This window comes from Aulonocara stuartgranti, assembly GCF_965226115.1.
Source record: "Aulonocara stuartgranti genome assembly, chromosome: 5".
NCBI classification, from domain to species: Eukaryota; Metazoa; Chordata; class Actinopteri; order Cichliformes; family Cichlidae; genus Aulonocara; species Aulonocara stuartgranti.
This window is the reverse complement of record NC_138943.1, coordinates 25217385-25238122: the sequence shown is the minus strand read 5'-3', so window position 1 is coordinate 25238122 and position 20738 is coordinate 25217385. Positions and strand designations below refer to the sequence as shown.

The 20738-nt window shown below is 42.8% G+C and overlaps 1 protein-coding gene across 6 annotated transcripts in view; it reads left to right on the top strand.

The window, feature by feature from the left end:
- Nucleotides 1-20738, top strand: part of kif21b (kinesin family member 21B) — a 71878-nt gene that overhangs the window by 571 nt on the left and 50569 nt on the right. The gene's annotated exons all lie outside the window — the stretch shown is intronic.

Sequence of the window (20738 nt, the reverse complement as noted above, 5' to 3'; positions counted from 1 at the left end):
TCTGGGATTCAGGAGATTACACAGCCACGGAGAATACCATTCCACCTTATTTTACTTGGGCGGCGCTCTGCACAGTATCGACAAGGCAAAAGCACGCGTTTGTTTCACGCTATATCCGTATATAACTGTTCTCATGTGGTGGTGGTGTTGTGTGTATACGTTTGTATGCACAAGTTCTGCACACAGCGTCTTACATTCATGATTTAACATTGGGTGAAGTGACAAGGACAGCTGCAGCCAGGTGCAGGGAGGAGAATGGGCGTTTCTCTCCTAACCAATTTTTGCTGATATTATTCTTACATGCACCTACCTGCATCTATAACCATGCCTAGTCAACAGCTTACATATGCATGACGGAGTCAGGTCAATAACTAGGTTAAAAAGCAGGAGCATTGTTGTGCTTAAGAACACAAAAAAGTGTCCTGCAGCAAATGAATCGAGCACAAAGAGAATCTCTCCTTCAGAGCTGTGACATTCACTGCCTTTGTTGGATTGGGGAGCACAGCAGCTCTTGAATTGGTGAGAGGAGACAGTTTTCTGCATGTGTGTGAGCAAAAAATCCCAAAATAAAATTTGATCATAAGAAGTGAGCATAAAAAGTGCTCTAAAACCTCATCTGTAATCATGCTCATTTTACAGTGTGCAAAGCTGTGGCGGTGGTCTGACAGACCCCACAGACCCCCAATTAACTCAGAGCCACACAGACTGTCACATTAGCGAGCGACCGCCTTTTGGCAGTACTGCGTAACCGGCTTTCAATCTACACATAAAACAAACTACACAAACATAACTATGCTTCATGAAGCACCCATTTGAGGTCCTCACATCCCAATCCGGGTTCCAATAATTGATCTGAGTGGGGTGGGGGTTGAGAATGGGGGTGGGGAGTTGGTCCAGCAAAGCAGGCTTTTAAGATGAACTTTAAAAACACTGGCCCCATTTCCCCAGGGGAAGGCTTTATCAGCTGCCTCATTGTCAGCCACAGAGTGAATCTCCTTTGTGCTCATTCGCTGTGACAACTGTAACAGGAAGTGGAGTAGGTGGTGCTGACAGAAAAAAGGTGAAAAGGGAAGCTGTATAGGCCGCTGGTGGCTGTCGCTGAACTGAATTTAGCGAAAGAGAGACCAGCCAAGAGGCCTGTTGATGTGTAAATGACTCAGTGACTAACACGTCTGCCTTTAGCTCCCTCTTGCTCCTTTTTTTAATTTACTTTTTGACGTTATCATCAGTTTGTGAACAGGTTTTCATTTCTTTGTTCAGTAAGGAAGGTCAGATCAGCAGAGGAGCATTATCTTCGCGAGAGTACCTCGGAATTAGTTTTATTAGCGTGAAAGTCTTGCTGTAATTAAACAGGGGCTAAGTAGTAACATGTAATTACTCTGCTGGGTGAGCCGATGCTGCTCCTTTTCATCACATGTGATCTGTGTGTGTGTGTGTGTGTGTGTTTGACAGGAAATGGGAAGCTTGCAAATAAACACATGGAAAAAGATAACTTCCTGCTGAATAAGCAGTTACTTTTTCCCAATGACCTCCGAGCCTCTTTTATTCCCAGAGAAGAGGGCCTTTGATAAGAGGGGACGCCGTTTAATTGCTCCCATCATGCAATGCCCTTGGCTCAGAGCTTATGTCTGCATCTGCATGTGCGAATGTACATTACGAGGGCAACGGGGTTGACGTGAAGGCCAATGAACGCATACTCAGTCTCGTGTTGCCAGCATCCAATTCCTGAACGACCCACAATCCTACAATCCTGGATCCGTACGCACGCTTGAGTCAGTGGATCTGCATTGCAGACATGATCAGATGCATCTACTGTAATTCCCTCCTAAACAGTTGTTGTTAAATTGCCCCCGGCCTGGCTTTTGCGTCTTTATCCAGCTGCATCCATTTACAGTATCGGCTCAGTCGAGTGCAAGCAGGCTATAATCAGTAGATAAGTAGACACACTCACCATCACCTTCACACACACACATGCACTTAAGTTCAGGCTCCCACTCTCGCTGGTTTTATGTTGAGTGTTGCATTTTGCACCCCCGGTTGAAAGCTTTACGTCAGGACAGACTCTGAGTGAGAGTGGCCCGCCAATAGTTCAGCTTTTGCACCCTTGCATGCGTGTTTGGTGAGCGGTGTGTAAATTTCCATTTGCATATCGATCTCTGTCCCCCGCCGTTGCCCTCTGTGCGGCTCCCTGCCATTTACTCATTTCAGAAATCAAGTGACTCGCCCGCTGCTGAAGTGCTAAGTCAGCCCCCGTAGCTTGGTAGAAATAGACTCAAAGACAAATCTGTTTAATGCTGTTGTGCCTCCTGATCTTTTGATTGTTACTCCATGTTCTCACCTTAAGGCTCTGCTTTCTGTCTAATTTGAACTCGACTGCCCCCCTCCCCCTCATGGTTTTGTGGTTCTGGGGTGATGACAGTAATGAGGCTGAATAGGGGGAAAAAAAGCATAAAATATTCAGTGTTCCTTCAAACCCTACAGGTGGATGACTGGGTTGTTGCGGACAGTTATGACGCAGACCGTTTTGGCTAGAAGGCGATGAGAGTTCAGCTGAGGGGAAAGAAAAAGATGAGCTTTTATCTCTTGGACTCTTATGATGTGCTGATCAGCCAGTGTAAAAGACGTCTCTACAGAAGTTCTTCATAAATCCATTAATGTGCTCCACCGGCTTTGAAACAAAACAAGAGCAGCGGGAATATGAGTGGGGGAAGTGGCCCCTCACAGCTGACACACAAAGGATTTAAATGGGAGTTTAAAAAAAATGGTGGTGTTTTGTTGTTGGACGCTTGTCCTGTGTCGGCTACCAGTCTCGCCTGTTTCCTGTGTGTGTTAATAGTTTGCCACACGGGCTGTGTCTGGGTTACAACCTCCCAAGGGGGTTGTTGCTAAAACAGCTGGGTTTGGTGGGAAAGTGTGTGTGCATATGTGTGTGTTACAAGCCTACAGTACTGTATTTACTGGTCACAGGGTAGTGCTGCAATGTAATCTCCTCATGGCAGGAGTCTTACACTTGGTCACGACATTCATCTCCCACTCCCACACACAGTTACACACACACACACCGATCACTGCAATGGGAAACGTATAAACAGTGTTGTTGTGTTGATGAGGCTGTAAAGTCGCTCGTAGTCGGCGTGTTTGGATTCGAGGGAGGTGAGAGGAGCAGGAAACATGACAGAGCACACGCCCAAGTTGGCCGTCCGCAGCTGTGCATCACTTCCTCCTCATGCTTGTCTGGTTGTGGGCACGTGATTTTATGTTCTTTGTTTTTGTTGTTGTTGTTTTCAAAGTTGTTGTTACCCTTCAAGCTAACCTAATAGCACTGTGAGCGCTTTTTTTGGCAAGTGTACTGAAGAAGCTGTCTGCTGTCTGAACTGAACATGAGCTGAGACCCGGACACGGTGATGTGCAGAAATCAGTCGTGCTGGGTGTTTTGTCCGTCACCCCGTTTATCACAGAAAAACCTGTTGAATAATCCGGCTCTGCGGATTCAGGGGCTTTACAAACAGATTGCAGCTCCCTGAGGTCAAAAAAGGTCTGCAGAACAAAGAAGTTAGTGAGGTTGCCAAGCTGCACTTCTTAATCCTGGTTGCCAAACAGTCACACAACTACACGTCTGCTATCAAGTGTATAATAGACTCATATGATGTTGTTTGCAAATGATCAGAGGTGTGAAGGAATTTGTTACATGTTTAGCTTATGTGTTTAATAGATCAACAATATTTAGGTCATACATGTGCCAGTGATCTGGAAATGAGTTGTGCAAGCTGTCTATTTATGAATTTGCTCTGTTTAAGTATATCTGTACTCTCTAATGGTGCGCTGCTGTTGCAGAATGACTTCCTGTAAGGTTGCTTCTGGACCATCCACACTTCCTGTTCACTTCCTGCTTTGTGTGCTGCTGTGTTTTCAGTGAGGACCGAATGCTAAAAGAAAGCATAAAGGTGAAAGAAACACAAACCCAAAGACGAGCCTCTGGCTTTTCTCAAAATAACCTCTCGGAGTAAGTCTGCGACTCTGTTGCGCGCTCCTGAGTTAAAATAAAAAACACGCACTGTGAGTGTACACATTTACGCCATTTTAAACTTCCCTCTCTTGCTCAAGCTCGTCTGCACTGTGTGCAAAATAAAGTGTGACCAAAACGCTGGAATGTGACCAGCTTTCTCTCTTCCCCTGCCTCCTTCTACCTCCTATTCGCCCACTTTTGCGCAGACATTCAAAGGCACACACACACACACACACACACACAGATCTGTATTTGAGTTTATCCATTTGAATTCATTAAGCAATGAAAGGCGCTTCAGTCCAGTCCAGCATTTGCATGTATCTCTTATCACGGTGTCATCATATGTCAGCTGGACCACTAAATAATAACTCGTTCTGCTTGAACCACAAGGGCAGTCTTTTCACAGCGTGTGTGGTCAGTCTAGAAAATAATTATCTTTATAGACGCTTTGTGGTCCGCGCATCTCAATAAACCATAAAACGAGTTTGGCCAGTTTATGTGTGTCGACATTGTTGTGGTCACTCAGAGATCACTGGGACTGAGTGTGCCTTTGGAGGGGGGGGGTGGCTTTTTAAACAGAGCACCTCTTGGGTGAGCGTAGACAGAGGACACTGTGTGAATGAGTCTGATGTCAGTGCAGGTCTTTGTGCGCTCTGCTGAGCTTGCACGCACACAGACACACACATATAAAGATGCACATGCACACAAACACGCAAAAAAGCCATAGAATTGGAGGGTGGACTAGACGTGGATGAAGTCCAGACTGTATTTTTAGAGAGGAAGGGGATAAAAAAGAGAGCGAGAGGCTTGCGGAGTCAGTTTCTGATGTCCTCTTTGTTTTATAAACTGCTCTCCGTCTGCTGAAAAGAGCAATGCTTCCTGCAATTCACTGTAATAAATACAAAGAAAAATCAAAGAGGGAAAAAAGAGGGGGGGGGGACAAAGTGGGGTGGAGTATGAAAAGGAGCAAGTGTCTCGTCTGCTGTCAAAAGGGCTACTGTAGCATGCAAATATGAGATGCTACATAAGTGTGCAGACTGTGTGTGTGTGTGTGTATGTTTGGGCATCGTGTGTATGAATAATTTGGGCGCAGCTGCACGTGTTTGCTATGTTCCCGTGGCGAGAGGAAGAAGCACAGAGATGGAGAGCCATAGATGTCCTGTCTAGACTGAAATGAAAACCTTACTGACTTCTCTATTTGAATGTCAGATGTTCTGCATAAACAATCTGAAATGATAGTCTTCTGCTTTTGTAATCTGTAAACTGGCAGTGATAGGAGTGTGAAGTTCAAGAGTTTTTACTCCTTCACACTCATCACACTCCATCCCTACATTTATATGTTTGTGAATGTGTCAGTAGAGCTGCCTACTGTGCCGATATAAAGGGACGTGATGTGTGTGTTTGTGACCAGCTGGCCCATAATCACCTTCACGGCGTTAAGTAGCTTAATCACTGCTGGCGTTTGTGTCTCTGGGTTTGTTTTGGGTTATTGTGTGTGAATGGAGGGAGGTGTCAGCAGGGCAAGGCTTTAAAAATGCTGGAATGAGTAACCGATTAAATGTGGTTATAATTGACATTTCAGTTGCAGCACTGTGCAGTTTTATCACCTCATATTTAGAAACAGCTTTCCTCCCGGTGTCGGCTGTACTTTGTTGTTACTGCTAATTGGCGAATGTTAGCTTGCTAACACAGCAGGGTTAACATCATATCTGCTGATGTTCAGGTTGAATCAGCAAAACTTTATTTAAAATAGAAGCACAGAGAGGAAGAGGTGCCTAGAAACACTGAGAGGCCTCGCACGATAAAAGCTGGTGATATTATTCAGCGCAGCCAGGAGAGTGCTGTCGTGTAGAAAGATAGTACATGACTCCATCCTCGAATAAATCATTTTAATTTAAAGGATCTGAGCCCTCTACTATTGTGACAAACTAGCACTTGTTATGATATATAATATTTATGTTGATGTGTTAGCAATAGTTTATTTTACAGAGGAGTAATATTAGGATTTATATGTGGGGGTGGGACAGCTGGGGCCCTCCACAACAGTCCCAGTTTTTCATTGGCCTCTTGGGAAATTCAGTTGCCCATTATTGTGTTAGACAAAAAAAAAATGTCACTTTAGCTGTCAAATGCTGCATTTATCAGTTTCCTGGTTTTCTGGGTAAGCAGTGTACTGTTTGTTAGTACTTGTTTGTTGAAAACAGCTGGGTGGCTATTGAAAATTTTGCTTTATTAATCCTACTGCAGTCTTTGTTTTCCTTTAAAAGTGAAAAGCCACTTAAATTTCATTTTGGGAACACTGTTATGGACTCTTTCTGATTACTGAATACTACAGTGCTTATTTTATTGGCTTTCCTGAAAAGACTTTCAGACAATGACAGTTCAAATGCTGCAGGTAGAATTTTAACAAAAGCCAGGAAGAGACAGCTTATAACTCAAATTCTCAGTGCCCTCCATTTTCATCATTTTCCAGTAAAATATAGAATTGTATTCAAAGTATTTCTAATTTAAAAAACAAAACAAAACATTAAATGAGTTCTAAATATACTATTTAAGATGTTTAATGAATACAAACCTGGTAGGTCTCTGAGGTCTCTAAGATCCGATCACCTAGCGGTGCACATATCTGAATCTAAACTGGGTGATTAGATATTTAGCTGTTATACTGCCTACCCTCAGAGGTTAGCTATTCTCCAACCTTTGCTAGTTTTAAAAAGAAGATAAAAAAAATATTGTTCATATTGCCAGGCTTGTGTTTTTAAATCATTCCATATTTAGCGGCGAGTCGAACAAAATTCCATCACGTATACGTGAGATGTTAGACAAACACAAACAGAGGAGGTAACGTAATTGCAGGGGAATGATGAAATAAATGTTAAATGTAGGGGGAAAAAAGTATTTTTTAAAAACATATAGATGTTAATAATCGCTGTTCAGAGTGGTCTACTGGCTAAAGCACATACAGATGTATACATATACATGCTATGCTAGTTAAACTAATATTCTTCTTCTTCTTATCATTATTATTTTTTCTCTTTTTTTTTCCTCTTTCATTTCAGTTTTTTGTATCTCGTGAAGCACCTTGAATTAATGTAGTGTTTGAAAGGTGCTCTATAAATAAACTTGCCTTGTCTTTTTTTAACACCTTAGGAGAACTAGCTTGGGAGAATCACTTTGTTGCTGCATCATATCAAACTAATAATCTTCATTCTAAGGTGAAAGTGTTTTTTTTAATAACCTGATACTACAAAGGAATAAACGAAGACTTGAGCCACTGGCTAAGTTCACATGCCTACAGACAGACAGCCATGGTGATGGTGGCTGCATTAGCACTCATGCTAAATGCTGTCTGACAGAGAGGGAGTCTGGCCTGGTGGTAATGCTAACCTGCCCTCCAGGGAGGCAGACAGACAAGCAGAGTCATGGCAGCAGTCTGCAGCTCGGCAGCGTATGTTGTGGGCTCTGTATTAGAGAAAAACATTGAACAAAGGGATCTTTGTGTGTGTGTTTTCCTGGTGACCTTTATTGAAATAATTCCACCTCTGCATTTCATTCTTAGTATTTTGCATGTGTGTGTGAGAAATTGTCACACATTCGCTTCATAGCTGACATATGAACTGTAAAACATTTCAACAAAAATATTTCACATACAGTGTCACACTTAAGCACATAGATGAAAATTTCATATGTATTCATCTAAACAATGATGCTGACCCTGGATATGTAAGAGAAAGATATAAATAAGCAAACTTTTGGCTCTTTTTTCCTTTTTGTTGCTGCTTTGCTTTTAATTTTCGATCCTCTTGTCAACTCACTGCTTCCTCTGTCAGTCCCACTGGCACAGTGAACTGGATAGTGTGTGATCTGTCGTTTGAAAATTTCCAAAAACATTATAGGTTTCCCCATGGCACACCGTAGTGATGGCATGGTGCTTTACAGCATCCATTAAAAAGCATCCACTCTTATTCTCTGTTTCAGATGTTGAAATGAAATAGACTTGGGGAGCATGGCACCTCTCTGACCTTGACAAGACTGTCTGTCATGAAAATGTATGAAAGGAAGCTAATTTGATTCTTTCTCGTGCCTCCACCCCCCCATGAAGCGGCAGACACAACAAATGAGAGGGGGTAGGAAGGGGAAATGAGGAGGGGGGTGAGGAAGTGGGGTGGGGACTGACCCAGAATTAGCTCAAATGATGCGTACTGATGTGCCCCTGTAACAATGAGATGCTCATCTGAAACTGAATGACGAATGCGTGTCTTTGACAGCAGTGGTGGTGGGGGATTATGCCTCTGGCACAGTGATGGTCAATACCAGGCTAATAAATAACATTTGCACCGGTTTTACTAAAAGTAATCTATTGTTATGCTGTCAGTAGTAGTATTATATACTCTTCATATACTGGTGGGCAGGTATGCTCTGATGGCAAAAAAATGCAGCCTGTGATAGCTTAGTTTTTAAAGCCTAGGCCAAAGTCTTTCACAGCCAATGCTTCACGCGTGCTCTGCCCAGCTTCCCACTAAGCTCTGCCCTACTTTACCTGATAATATCAGCTCTAAAAATGGGATATTTGAGCCTCCTAAGTGTCTCAAATATCTTACTGTGAATTTCTGGTTCCAGCTCTAATTTTGTCTTTGATATCTTGGCTCTGTTATTGCGGGGCGTGAATATTTATTCATTCATTCAGCTTCAAGGACAACTTCCGATGACAGTCTGTGTCTCTGGAAAATAAAATCCTGATGGAGATGGGGAAAGATAACAGAGTTGACAGAGTATTTCTTCAAGAGTCGACCTAGCTCTTTCCAGACAATGTAGGACAAGCCCGTCCTTGAAGTCTGGCTTGGTTAAGGAAATGCTCGTGCTAACATGGATGAGCCAGTGCACTCATTCCTGCTGTAGCATGCGACCCTGCATGCTAAGGCACCCAGTCAAACCAATGTGCACAGAGTACGTGAATTCTCCTCTGTCTTATCGCCCGTTACCAATTGGCAGCGGCGCCTCGGGCTACAGGGTCGCCAGTCTGTGAGGTTAGTTTGATAGATAAGGTTAACCCCAACGAGGCTGTGAGCTGTGGTATTTTGTGTCTGGGTGTAACTAAACTGCTCGTGCAATAAAAGATGAATGTTTAAATGGCCAAGTATCATCGATCGATTAGGTGGCTTATTTACAGTGTGGTTACTGCTCTCTGTGGCTACAATCTTTGCATTTATGTTTCCATAGTGACGCTGTTTCACCACTTTGTGAGTTTACATAGTTGATTGAATTGTTATGAATGTAACTGTAAATGCTTGTTTCACTATGAGTAAATCTGTAAAATACAGCTGACATACTGTCCTATCACACATGTATATGCCAATATGAACACTTATTGTTTTGGGTAAATCACATAGTAGAACTGCTTTGACTCTCAGCCTCTCAGAAGACAGTGATCCAGAGTCAGCACTGATATGAATCTTAAGCTATCTGCTGATCCTCAGAGTATTAATCAAGTTACTAGTGGTGGTCTGTGAAATCTGAATCCTTTCTAGAATTTATTGGGAGGGTTTTTGTGTAAGCCAGGAATGCCTTAATGAAATTGAAGAAGAAATATTTTGTTTTTGCAGTCATTACTCTGGGCTTGTGAGGACATAGTCGTTTGTATCCACCAGTATGGCAGGACAGATGCCTATATCTTCCAGTCTGCATTGTACCACCTGGGCAAGCCAGCTGTCCACGCACAGCACCAGTCTCTTGTGACCACTGGCCCGTTTCCCCTGCTTGTGCTTGTTCACATACAGTGTGCATTCTCCTCTGTGCTTTCCCATCCGTTCAGTCTGCTTTCCTTTATATTTACTTTGTGTCTCCCTCTGCCAGTTTGTCCAACTGGTCCTTATTAGTGCTTTCTCCTCTGGTGCTCCCACCTGAGCCAGCTACTTATATTCATAACCCTGCTGTGTTTGCCTTCCTTCGTTATTTTTTCCCCCCCTCTCGTTGCCATAAATCAGAGACCAGGGTCAAGGCTGGAAAAATGCAATTTCTCGCCCCTCATTTGCTTTTGTTTGGTGCCAGCTTAATTCATTCATAACTCGTATAAACATATGTTGCCAGGGACAGTGCACAGTCAGGTGTCCATTGCTTATTTTCTGCCATTCCCTCAGAGAGTGTTGGACCTGCATATGAAATGTGTGTCTCTGTGTGTGTTTGGATAGTGGCTTGTTAGCCTGCTGTGATGTTGGGCTCATGTGGAGGATCGGAGACCGAAGTGAGAGACAGATTTTGCAGGAAATGGCCTGCTTCCATATCCTGTCATAGCAGTGGGTGTGTTGTTATTACTCTCGTCCACAGACACTCAACTGATTAGTCAAAGAGAGCAAAGCACAGGCATTATGGGAAGGGTGTCTTGAATAGACTGTGAGGGATTGAGCAGCAGACAGATGCAGGGAGAGAGACAGTTGACGGTTTTATGCGAGGAATCACTGCAAACAGCTGATCCAAAAAAATCGATGGGAGCACTGATTAAATGGGCAACAGGATAGAAATGCTTACTGTAGCTCAATAATGTTTAAGCGAGCCTCTGCTTGCTTGTGTCTTTTCTGTAAGACAAGAGGTCGGCATTCAGACTTTTTGACTGAAGAGACGTTGTAATTAAAGCTTTAATATCCCAGAAGCTGTTCATTAGTGTTCGCGATCAATTCACATTAAGTAGCATCAAGTAGAAAGTGGAAATCCTGATCTTTGCAGCGATCCATTCTATGTACTTATGTTACTGGTGATGACATTCATTTGGTCGTAGGGCTGGGCCATATCATACCATTCACGGTAATACCGGTATAATGTCGGGCAACGATAAGAAAATGAAATATCGCGTTAGAAATATGGGTAAAACGCGCATGCGCAGTGCCTTTGTTTTCATACGCACATGGAGGAAAAATGAGAAGGACGAAAGCGGATCGCTGAATGAAACAGATGAACCAGAATTGGTTTGTAAAAATGCTGCAACTTCAGTGGTGTGGCACTGGTTTAGCTTTCGTCTGTCAGATACACAACAAAGCACTATTTTTGGTAGCGCATGCTAGCGGGCTGTCGTTATTACCGTGTTGTTTGGAAAATACGGCACACTTAAAATCAATCCTTTGATTTTTCTGAAAATTGACAGTGCCCCTTATAATCCCATGTGCCTTATGTACGAATTCTGGTTGTGTTTACTGACCTCGAAATGATTTTATGTGGTACATGGTGCTCGAAAATCTGTCAAATGTTTCAGTACGACTTTGCTAAGCTACAAACCCGCACTGCTTGATGGATTGTCGGAGTATTACGGCTATCGTAGTCAGGAGCCTCGCGGAGTGATACGTACTGTGCTTCAAGATAATATTACCGTATTGTGTGTGTATAACCTCTTTTTAAGTTTTGTGGATATTATACATGGTTATGCTGAGGATATGTCAGCCAATTTCCACTGGAAATGCCTTTTGGTTAAACTGTCAGCAAGGATTTGCATTTGCAGTGTTAATTTTTTATATGACTTTAATGCACATAAAAAAAACAGCTGCTTGTTTAAGTGAAAATACGTTTATTTATTTATTTGCACTAATAAAGTTGTGGAGTTGTAAAGTATTTTGTCTAGTGTCAATTATATCGTCAGTTATATCGTTATCGCAAATTTTCAAATGTATATCGTGATAAATATTTTTGGTCATTTCGACCTGCTCTATTTGGTCGTACTTTAAACTTTTGGAATGTGTATACCGGAATAATAATACTATATCTATTGGTTTCTCCACCAAACACTAAGTCATGTTTTCTTACGTCACACATTGACATGCAAATTAATTTATAACTTTAAAATGAGCCTTTTCTGGATTTTTGGTTGATTTTGTGTCTTAAATAACTGAAAATTGGAGACTGCTCATTTCTTTGTAAGTAAACAAATGTACAGATTGAGCAGGATCAAATAATTATTTCCCCGCACTGTAAACGATGGATGTAACCACCACGGTTGTTGATGTCCTGTTTTCACAAATTGTTTCTGAAGCCTCGACTTTGTAGCAGTGGATCCTGTTGTGGATCTAACTGACAGATTGAGGACATGGCAAACTCAGATTGTAGCAACTTGTCAATCCCAAGACAGACCCACCCTAAATCATACAATGCTTTATATTTTCTATTCTACCTGAAGGAACCTAATTTTCTTTTTTTTAACAAAAAACAACAACATGTTGTAACAGGTAAGACTTAAAGTTAGAGATTGACACAGGGTCATTTTGTCATAGCGGTGACAGCAGGACATCGTTTTACAACCAAAGGACTCCCCTTCTGTTGGCCATTAGAAGTGTCTTGCAATTAGGACACTGAATTTAGTCATGAATATATGTGACATATTTTTAAATCTAGTAATAAACTGTCTAAAAACCAGCCTTATGTGACTGCTACTGGATCTCTGAGACCCCCATCGATCAACTGATGTGGAAACAAATGGCCTTCCATTGTCATCCTTTCTGTTTTGTTACATTTGTTTTTTCATTTTGACCTTAGCAGCCAGTGGTCTGCTTCCACTCCATCCATTACTGCACCTCAGGGCCTCTCTCGTTTCATCCCACAGTCACTGATATGCCCAGAGCTCCTTAACCCAAAATAGGCCAAAGCAATTTCCTGAGTTCTCAGGGCTTTTCATGTCAAACATGCGACAGTCTTCATGAATCGCCACTTTATCCTCCCTCTCTTGTTCTTCTCATTTTCCCTCTCTCATTCTTCCCTTTTTCCTCTCTGTTTGTTTGAGTCTTAGAAAATAAAAGAGGTTGAGAGGGCGGGGGCGAGATAAATGGTTCAAAGGCTGTGAGACGGCTCCACATCAACAGCTTTTCAGTCGTCAGGTGAACAGCCCGACAAAGGCTCCCGTCACATATTGCCGGGACGCCTTCAGCTTGCAGTGACACGCACGCGCCTTTTCATTACAGAATAAAAACAGGAGGAAACGTCATCGCTGTTCACCTACCTGTCAAAAACCCGCACCACACACACCAGACACTTAATCCAGAAGGATGCGTTAACACTTTTATGCATTGGGGATTACACGGTTAAAATATTTAGGACACTTGTTCTTTATATGCACTTTTTATGGCTGTTACTTTACTCATACCTGAAAACACTGATATGTCCGTTTCTGCAGTGTGGCTATACACTCTAACACATGGCTGTGTCAGCTGGGTTAATCCTAATCTGAACTCTGACAATGACGAAGCTCTAATCGGAGTTACGCTACGAGCAAACAGAGCGGAACCAGATGGAGACACAGCGCTCCTTATGTAATCTGTGTAGGGCTGGTTAATCTCTTTCAGGAAGGTTAGGACTGTTCTGCTCTGTAAATAATGTTACCAAAACACAAAGGCTTTTTCAGGATTGATTTCTTTTAAAAACTTTACCAGGTTGGGAACTCAACCCCCACATACTCTGTATGATTAGGTGAAACAGAAGTTAAGTAAGAGGAACTTTGAGGATTCGTCATCAGTAAAATATGACAATACCTGTTGATTCTTTGGTATTTCATGTGATGTCATCATCTCCCGCATGTGAAAATAGGAAGTGTACGGTGCTTTGTTTCATCGCTGTAGCTCGTCAGTAGCACCTGAGTGACTGGAAAAGCATGCAATATTCATTATCATTACGCAACACGAGGTCGAATAATGAAATGACAGGTGTCGTCGCTTTATGCTACTCACAAAAAGGCAAAAATAGAAATGAATGAATAAGTAATGAAGTCACAATAAACAAATAAATAACAGGCTGTGCTGGGCATTAGCTTCTGTTTTCCCGGTTCACCTCACCAATGTCACCGATTCTCTGCTGATGGGTGTGCTCGCATTTATATAGCTTTTTTTTTTTAGACTGCAAGTCACATTTTGAGGATACATTTGTACCGAGCTTTATCTACCTCATGTCCAATTTAAAAGTCACCAATTAACCTACCATGTGTGTCCTTGTGTGGAAGCCAGAGTGCTCTCTAGAAGAAGCACACGGGCACAGGAAGAACATGCAAACTCCTCACAGAAAAGGCCCAGCCAGGATATCCCCTATCAGTTGCACATCCCATGCCCCTATCTGTGGCTCTTCTTAACAAGAGCCTGACACAGGGATTCGGCCTCCTCTGGTTTCCATAAGAAGTATAGTCATTTCTTTGTTTTGTTGAGCTAACTAAGCTAATCAAGTTTCTTTGCATGCCCAGCTGGGCACACGGTGCAGTATGCTAATCCATGTGGAGGGCTTGGAGAGTTTGGCAGCAGCTGAAGAAACAGTTTCATGTTCATTTCAAAATCAATTTGATGGACCTCTTTACAAATGGGTGTGCTCGCGTATTATTTTATGGCAAAGTGCTCTTAGGGTTTACGAGAAATCCAGGCTGTGGTGTGTTGTGCGCGTGTGTTTGTGTGGAGACAACACCCAGCTCGCTGACAGCGTGGTGGGGCTGCGGTGCAGTGAAACCAGCAGGGATGCATCCTGAAGCTGCTGCCTACCACCAACAGGCACAGACAGGCTTGGAATTAAATGGAAACACTTCTGAGCACATTCAGTGTTATTTAGGAAAATAATTGAGGATAGCTTTGATGTCATTGTGTAATTGAATGAAAAAATGAGCTGCAACACATCTTCTTTAAGGTTTTAGCGGATATTTTCTCGAATAACTGTCCCAGACTCTCAAAATTCATAGCAGAAACATAGCAAGCTGTTAAACCTTTACTTAAAGAACTATAGAAATACTACTGAAAAGCATGACCCAGATTGTAAACGAGTGGATTTGCAACAAATCCTGCACACAACTACTTCGTAGTCTCAAACTCAGGTCATGCACGGTGAAGGAGAAACAGATGGAGAAACTTTATTGACCAAATGCAGGTTAGCATTAAGAGAGAACACCGTATTTTTTCAGCAATCAACCTGCCTGCCTCATATTCTTTACACCAATAATTCATTGTTAGACAACATTATAAACAGACAGGCTCACTGTTCAGGTGGCTGTAGCCATCATTCATTCAAATGAAATGAGTTGTGTGAAAGAAACGGTAGGAGAGTAAAAATGATGACAGGCTTTACATTTGTCTGTCTGCTGGCTGGTTATTAATGAGGGAAATGACAACAGAGGGATATTAAGCTGCGCCATCTCCCACTCTTTCAGCCACTGTGGGTGGAGAAAAGAGCAGGGAGCATGGCCTCAGTGTGAGGCTAGATTTGTTTTTTAAGTTACAGCTATGAATTTATTCCATTTTCTGCTGCTTATCTGGGTCGGGAGGCAGCTGTCTGAGCCGGTATGCCAAGACTTTCCTCTCCTCAGCCACTTCCTCCAGCTCTGGGAAGACACAGAGGCAGCTGAGAGATGTAACCTCTCCAGTGTGTCTTAGGTTTGTCTCGGGTCCTTCTCTAAGTTGGGCATGCTCGAAACACCTTGTAGGCATCCTGCCCAAACCACCACTCCTTTTGGAGTAAGCTCATTTCCTCCACATGTATCTGCAATCTCAGTCTTTCCATCTCTTTTGTTCCTTTATTTATTTCAGATACTTATTTGTTTTGTCTTCATGGAGACATGTTTGACATTTTAATGTCCTTCTCATTGTTTTTCTTTTTAAATAACATCATCTGTAGCTCACAGTGTACATTACTCCATCTTACTGCTAGCCTTTTTCTCAGTTGCCCTGCAGGCCTGAGCTGTGTGTGAGAAACCAGCTGTCTTAATCGATCAGATTCTTTAAATTGCCAGCTTGATTGACTTCATCTGATATAATAATAGCGGCGGTTAATTGTCCGGAGAGTTCACCGCAATCACACGGGTGTTTTGTCTTCATGCCTCCTTGATGTGGTTTCCATACAGGCATAGAGATGCATAATCCTTTCAAGCTGTTGTTGCCAGTTTACCATCCTTTTTTTCAGTCCTGCTTTGGACTCCTCAAACATTCGAGGGAACCGTTTGTCGTTCTAACTGGTAATACTCCTCTTTGTTGTGCAGGTAGAGCATATATCTGAACCTTTTCGCTCAGTGGTAATGCAGTGGTTTGCATTGTCGCCTTGAATCTGCTTGGCTTTCTGTATCTTCTCCCTGTCCCTGTGTGATCTCTCTGGGGGTATTTCACTTACTCCCACAGTCCAAAGACATGCTTGTTAGGTTAATTAGTGAATCTTAATGGGTTTTAAGTGTCTATAATTGCCTGTCTCTGTGTGTAGGCTCTGTGATGTACTCTGTACTGTTCCTCTTGGGTTAGGCTCCGACCCCCTTGTGACTCTGAAGTGGATGTGCAGTTAAGTGGATGTGTTGTGCGACTGGAAACTCTGCTGTGTAAAATGACTAAACTGCAAACGCAAAAGTGTGAGGCGTGACCGAGCATTCTGCTGACCTGTGGAAAATACACAGTTGCTTATCTGTGGGTGTTACATATAGGTGCAGATGTGCAGCATGAATGCATTTGGCTTTGCTAAATCTGACACACACACACACACACACACAATACAATGACTTTACAACATGTTTTCAGTGCATGTGTGCGATCATTAGTGTCTGTCATGTAAGGGAGGAAAGTTAAAAAACAAATAAAGTTGCCATCCTCATCAGTCATCAGACTTAATGAGCTGTTCACAGGTCAGTTTCTCATCTATGTGAGCAACATGATTTTGCAGGGCTCTTCAAATATCACTCTCACTTTATTTAACCTGTTTCTAAAAAACACACCAATCCCTGGGCATCAGGGTCCACCTCACCTGTTGTTCTCTACTTGTTGACACAACCTTTCTTGGACGGCAAAATGACCTTTGAGCCATCTGCCAACACCTAGTGAATGTACTGCGGGTGGGAGGAGGGGGTGTCTTGTGTGTTTGCATTTCAAACATTTGTTACCGCCACACAGGAGAGGGGCATGATTGGTAGAAAGAAAGAAAGCCAGAGGAAGAGGAAGCGAGCGAGTTAGTACAAGTCCACACGGGTGATTAATCTCCCCGGCTATCAGGAGAAAAAAGGAAATGGAAAAAGGCCTTTTTCACTGCTTCTGCCATTCAGTGATTAGTCCAGTTAGTCTGCTGCTTTCTTTGGCAGTGAACTCAGGGAGGGCTCGAAACAGGCCGAGGTGCGAGGATGGACAAGAGCACAGAAACAACACCGCTGTTCATTTGCCGATCAGGAAGTTTAATCTCTCGTATAACAGATGGGGCGATGATGGCGAGGAGCTCTTGGTTATGTAGTTTTTGATAAGAGCATGTTCTCTGGAAAAATGGACAGTTTTCATGAAGAGCAGCTTTCCCGATTGGCTCTGTGCCGAAAACAAGAGACAACGGCGCTCTGAAACACTCGAGTGAATGCGATTAACTCTGCCTCTTTATGTGTGTGCGGTGCCTTTGCTGGAGTGTTTACATTAGGGAAATGAGCCCTTTGGCTATCACATCACCAGTTTGTTCTTGAAGGTTGACTGAACCCACACACACACACAGACACACACAGACAGACAATACCGCACAAAAAGCTGCTACTGGCGTGCTGATCTTACTGGTCCTCCCTCCTTGTTTGCAGCAGACTTGGCACTCGCTCCGGGCATTTTCCTACAATTGGGGAGCAGGTTAACAGTCGACTTTGAGGTGACGATTACTGGACGATTGGGCACGATGTGGTATTAGCCTTTGCCATTTGCGATTAACTAGAATGCCATCCCGTTTTGAAGTGGGCACACAAACATATGCTCACACATGCAGACGTAGCACATTAGGAGTCTGGCAGTTTGTGCAGTTCCCAAGGAAACTGTGCCCTCCTAAACTGTGCCAGCTGAGCGAGAGGAAGAAAAAAACAAAGTCACGCTATGACTTGTGTGTCTGTGTGTGCGAGTGCGTGCGTACATATTGAGAGCCTAATAAAAAACTTTCTTAATATTGCCAAGAGATTCAGCATAATAAAAATTTTCCAGTTTTTCTTTAGAAATTATAACTTTATTGAAATATTGTGCAGTACAACTACATTTGCAATCCCACAGGGGCTGATATGCTCTATCGCTACATTATCTACATTTAAGTACATTTATCACAGTGCACTTCTGTAACAGGAAATGTGTTTGCAGCATATTAAATCTTCATTTATAGTGCAACCTGTCACGGTCGGGCGGATCACACACAGTAATTCGGCGTGCCCGTGTGGCGTGCTGGCTAGACCCAAGCGCGGCGAAGGCTAGCGGTGGGTTTGGAGCAGACACGCAGTTATTCTAGTAATGATCAGTGCACGAAGCGTGGCTTCGGAACTGTCGTTACAGACAGAGAGCGAGCGGAGCCGGGAAGAGAAAAAGGATTGAAAGGGATTGTCACTCACTCAGCTGATCACAGCCGATCACCGGCTGACACAACGATAACATCACACTCAAAGCCTCTTAATCATTTCATTTCAAAAATGCTGTATCAACTTGTGATCTAAGCCTAACAACTAGTTTGAACTAATACTAAAAAGTGTCGCTTGGAAAGAAAAGCGTCTGGACGATGACCTGGATGACTGAGAACCTTCACAGACACTAAGAAGTGTCACAACTTGAGCGATGCATGCGGCAGTTCTCGCTGTGATTTAATGTTTCACTTTTGATGGAATAGGACGCTTCACATTCAGCTGTTGCTGAGTGTAGCTGCTGCTGCTGACAGACACGTAGCTGACGGAGTTGTCACTATGTGCTGTTTTAAAAGCATTTTAAGACATGATAGCAAAAGTAATGAAATGCTGTGCTGTGCAAAAGTCTCGAGCCACTCCCGATTTCTTTATACCTTGTCAGAAACATGGGAAATGGGTGTAGCAATTTATTTAAACATGTGCAAACATATATGGGAAGTACATATGAGGCAAAATGTGTTGCACAGTTCTGCATGGAGGATCAAAATCTGATGGTATTTACTGGTACTTTTAATTTAATCAATTTTGACAAGATTTCCAACACTGGCTGAAATGCAACCCAGCCCATGACAGCGCCTCCACCGTGTTTACAATGATAATGATTTGAACTAGGGCTGCACGATTAATCGTTAGAAAATCGCGATCTCGATTCATACTTATGTGCGATCTCATTTCCAAATGACAACGATTTAAAAACAAAAAACAAAAAAAAAGACGACGACGACGATTGTACCGCATTTTCATCCGGGACGTAATCTGCATGAGAACAAGCGCTCACTCTTCCTGCTCAACAAATGACAAGGGCGGAGCCTTATACCACGTGATGCAGAAGCTGTGCCGTGTGATGCTAAAATTAGCAGGGAAAAAACAACGGAGAGCACGTCAGGGATGACGAGAAAGTGACAGGAGAAAATCCGTCCCGGTCAACCACCCAAACATCAATAACGGGAACCTTATACAGCGCTTCACGTCGAACTCCCGCAGGCACAAAGAAATTACAGAGGCTATTACTTATCACCTGACCAAAGATATGGCTCCCATCAACACTGTACAAAACGAGGGATTTAGGAAAATGATCAACACCCTAGACAAACGCTACACAGTGCCGTCCCGCAACTATTTTTCTATTGTTGCACCACCTGCTCTATACACGCAGTGTCGAGCAACGGTGGAGATGTCTGTGAAGGTTCTCAGTCATCCAGGTCATCGTAGTCAAAGGAGCTTGCAAAGAAAAGTAAGTTGCTTGAAGACGTTTCACCTCTCATCCAAGAAGCTTCTTCAGTTCTAAGGTCAAATGGTGGAGAGTCCCAGATATAACCTAGTGGGAGTGACCCCCCACAGAGGGACAAAAGGACCCCCTGATGATCCTCTAATCGCCTGAGCCAAGATGTGAAACTGGGTGTGGGTCCCAATCAGCCAGAGTTTCGGGTGTGTTCATTGTGAAACCTGGCCCCACCTTATCATGCGAATCAGGGGGTCATCATCAGGGGGTCCTTTTGTCCCTCTGTGGGGGGTTTCTCCCACTAGGTTTATATCTGGGACTTTCCACCATTTGACCTTAGAACTGAAGAAGCTTCTTGGATGAGAGGTGAAACGTCTTCAAGCAACTTAAAGAAGTCCAGACGCTTTTCTTTGCAAGCTCCTTTGACAATGGTGGAGATGGAATTTCAAGCAGTACAACATTTTGCAGCAACCACAAAATGTGAGACATTTGTTGTTTTTATGTTTATTTATTGTTTTTATGTTCAGTCTCAACTGTTACGAAGTTGATGTGCAGTTAATAAGTGCAATAAATATTTATACTGGAAAAGAAAATCGTGAGAGAATCGTGATCTCAATTCTAAGCCAAAAAATCGTGATTCTCATTTTATGCAAAATCGTGCAGCCCTAATTTGAACCCAAAGTTTTATTAAATTTAAAGACCCGTTGCCACTGATTTTCAGTGCAGGTCTTGTGTGATTTGGAGTACCTCACCCTTTTCTTCCTTTATCCTTTCATTAAAAATGTCTTCCTGATAGCCAGCCTTCCACTCAGACCACTCTGAAGAGACCTCAGTGAACAGCAGGGAGTTTAAGTGAAGGGCCCGATGCTTCTTTTGAGTCCTTTTCTAAGTCTTTGCTGGATTTTTCCCTGTTTCTTAATAATGTTCATGTAAATAGTGTTTTTTAGGTCTTGCCCAATTTCCTCAAATGTTTTAAGGAAACACTCCACACCATGCAGTGATATGCCAAGTTCATATCTGTCAAACTGTGGCATTTTGTTTATAAATTCAACTAAAGAAAAAGGAAAGAGGTAATTTTAAAAAAAGAAAAAGAACATACAAAGTAATCAGAGGGAGTGAACACAGCTGGGGGAAACAAG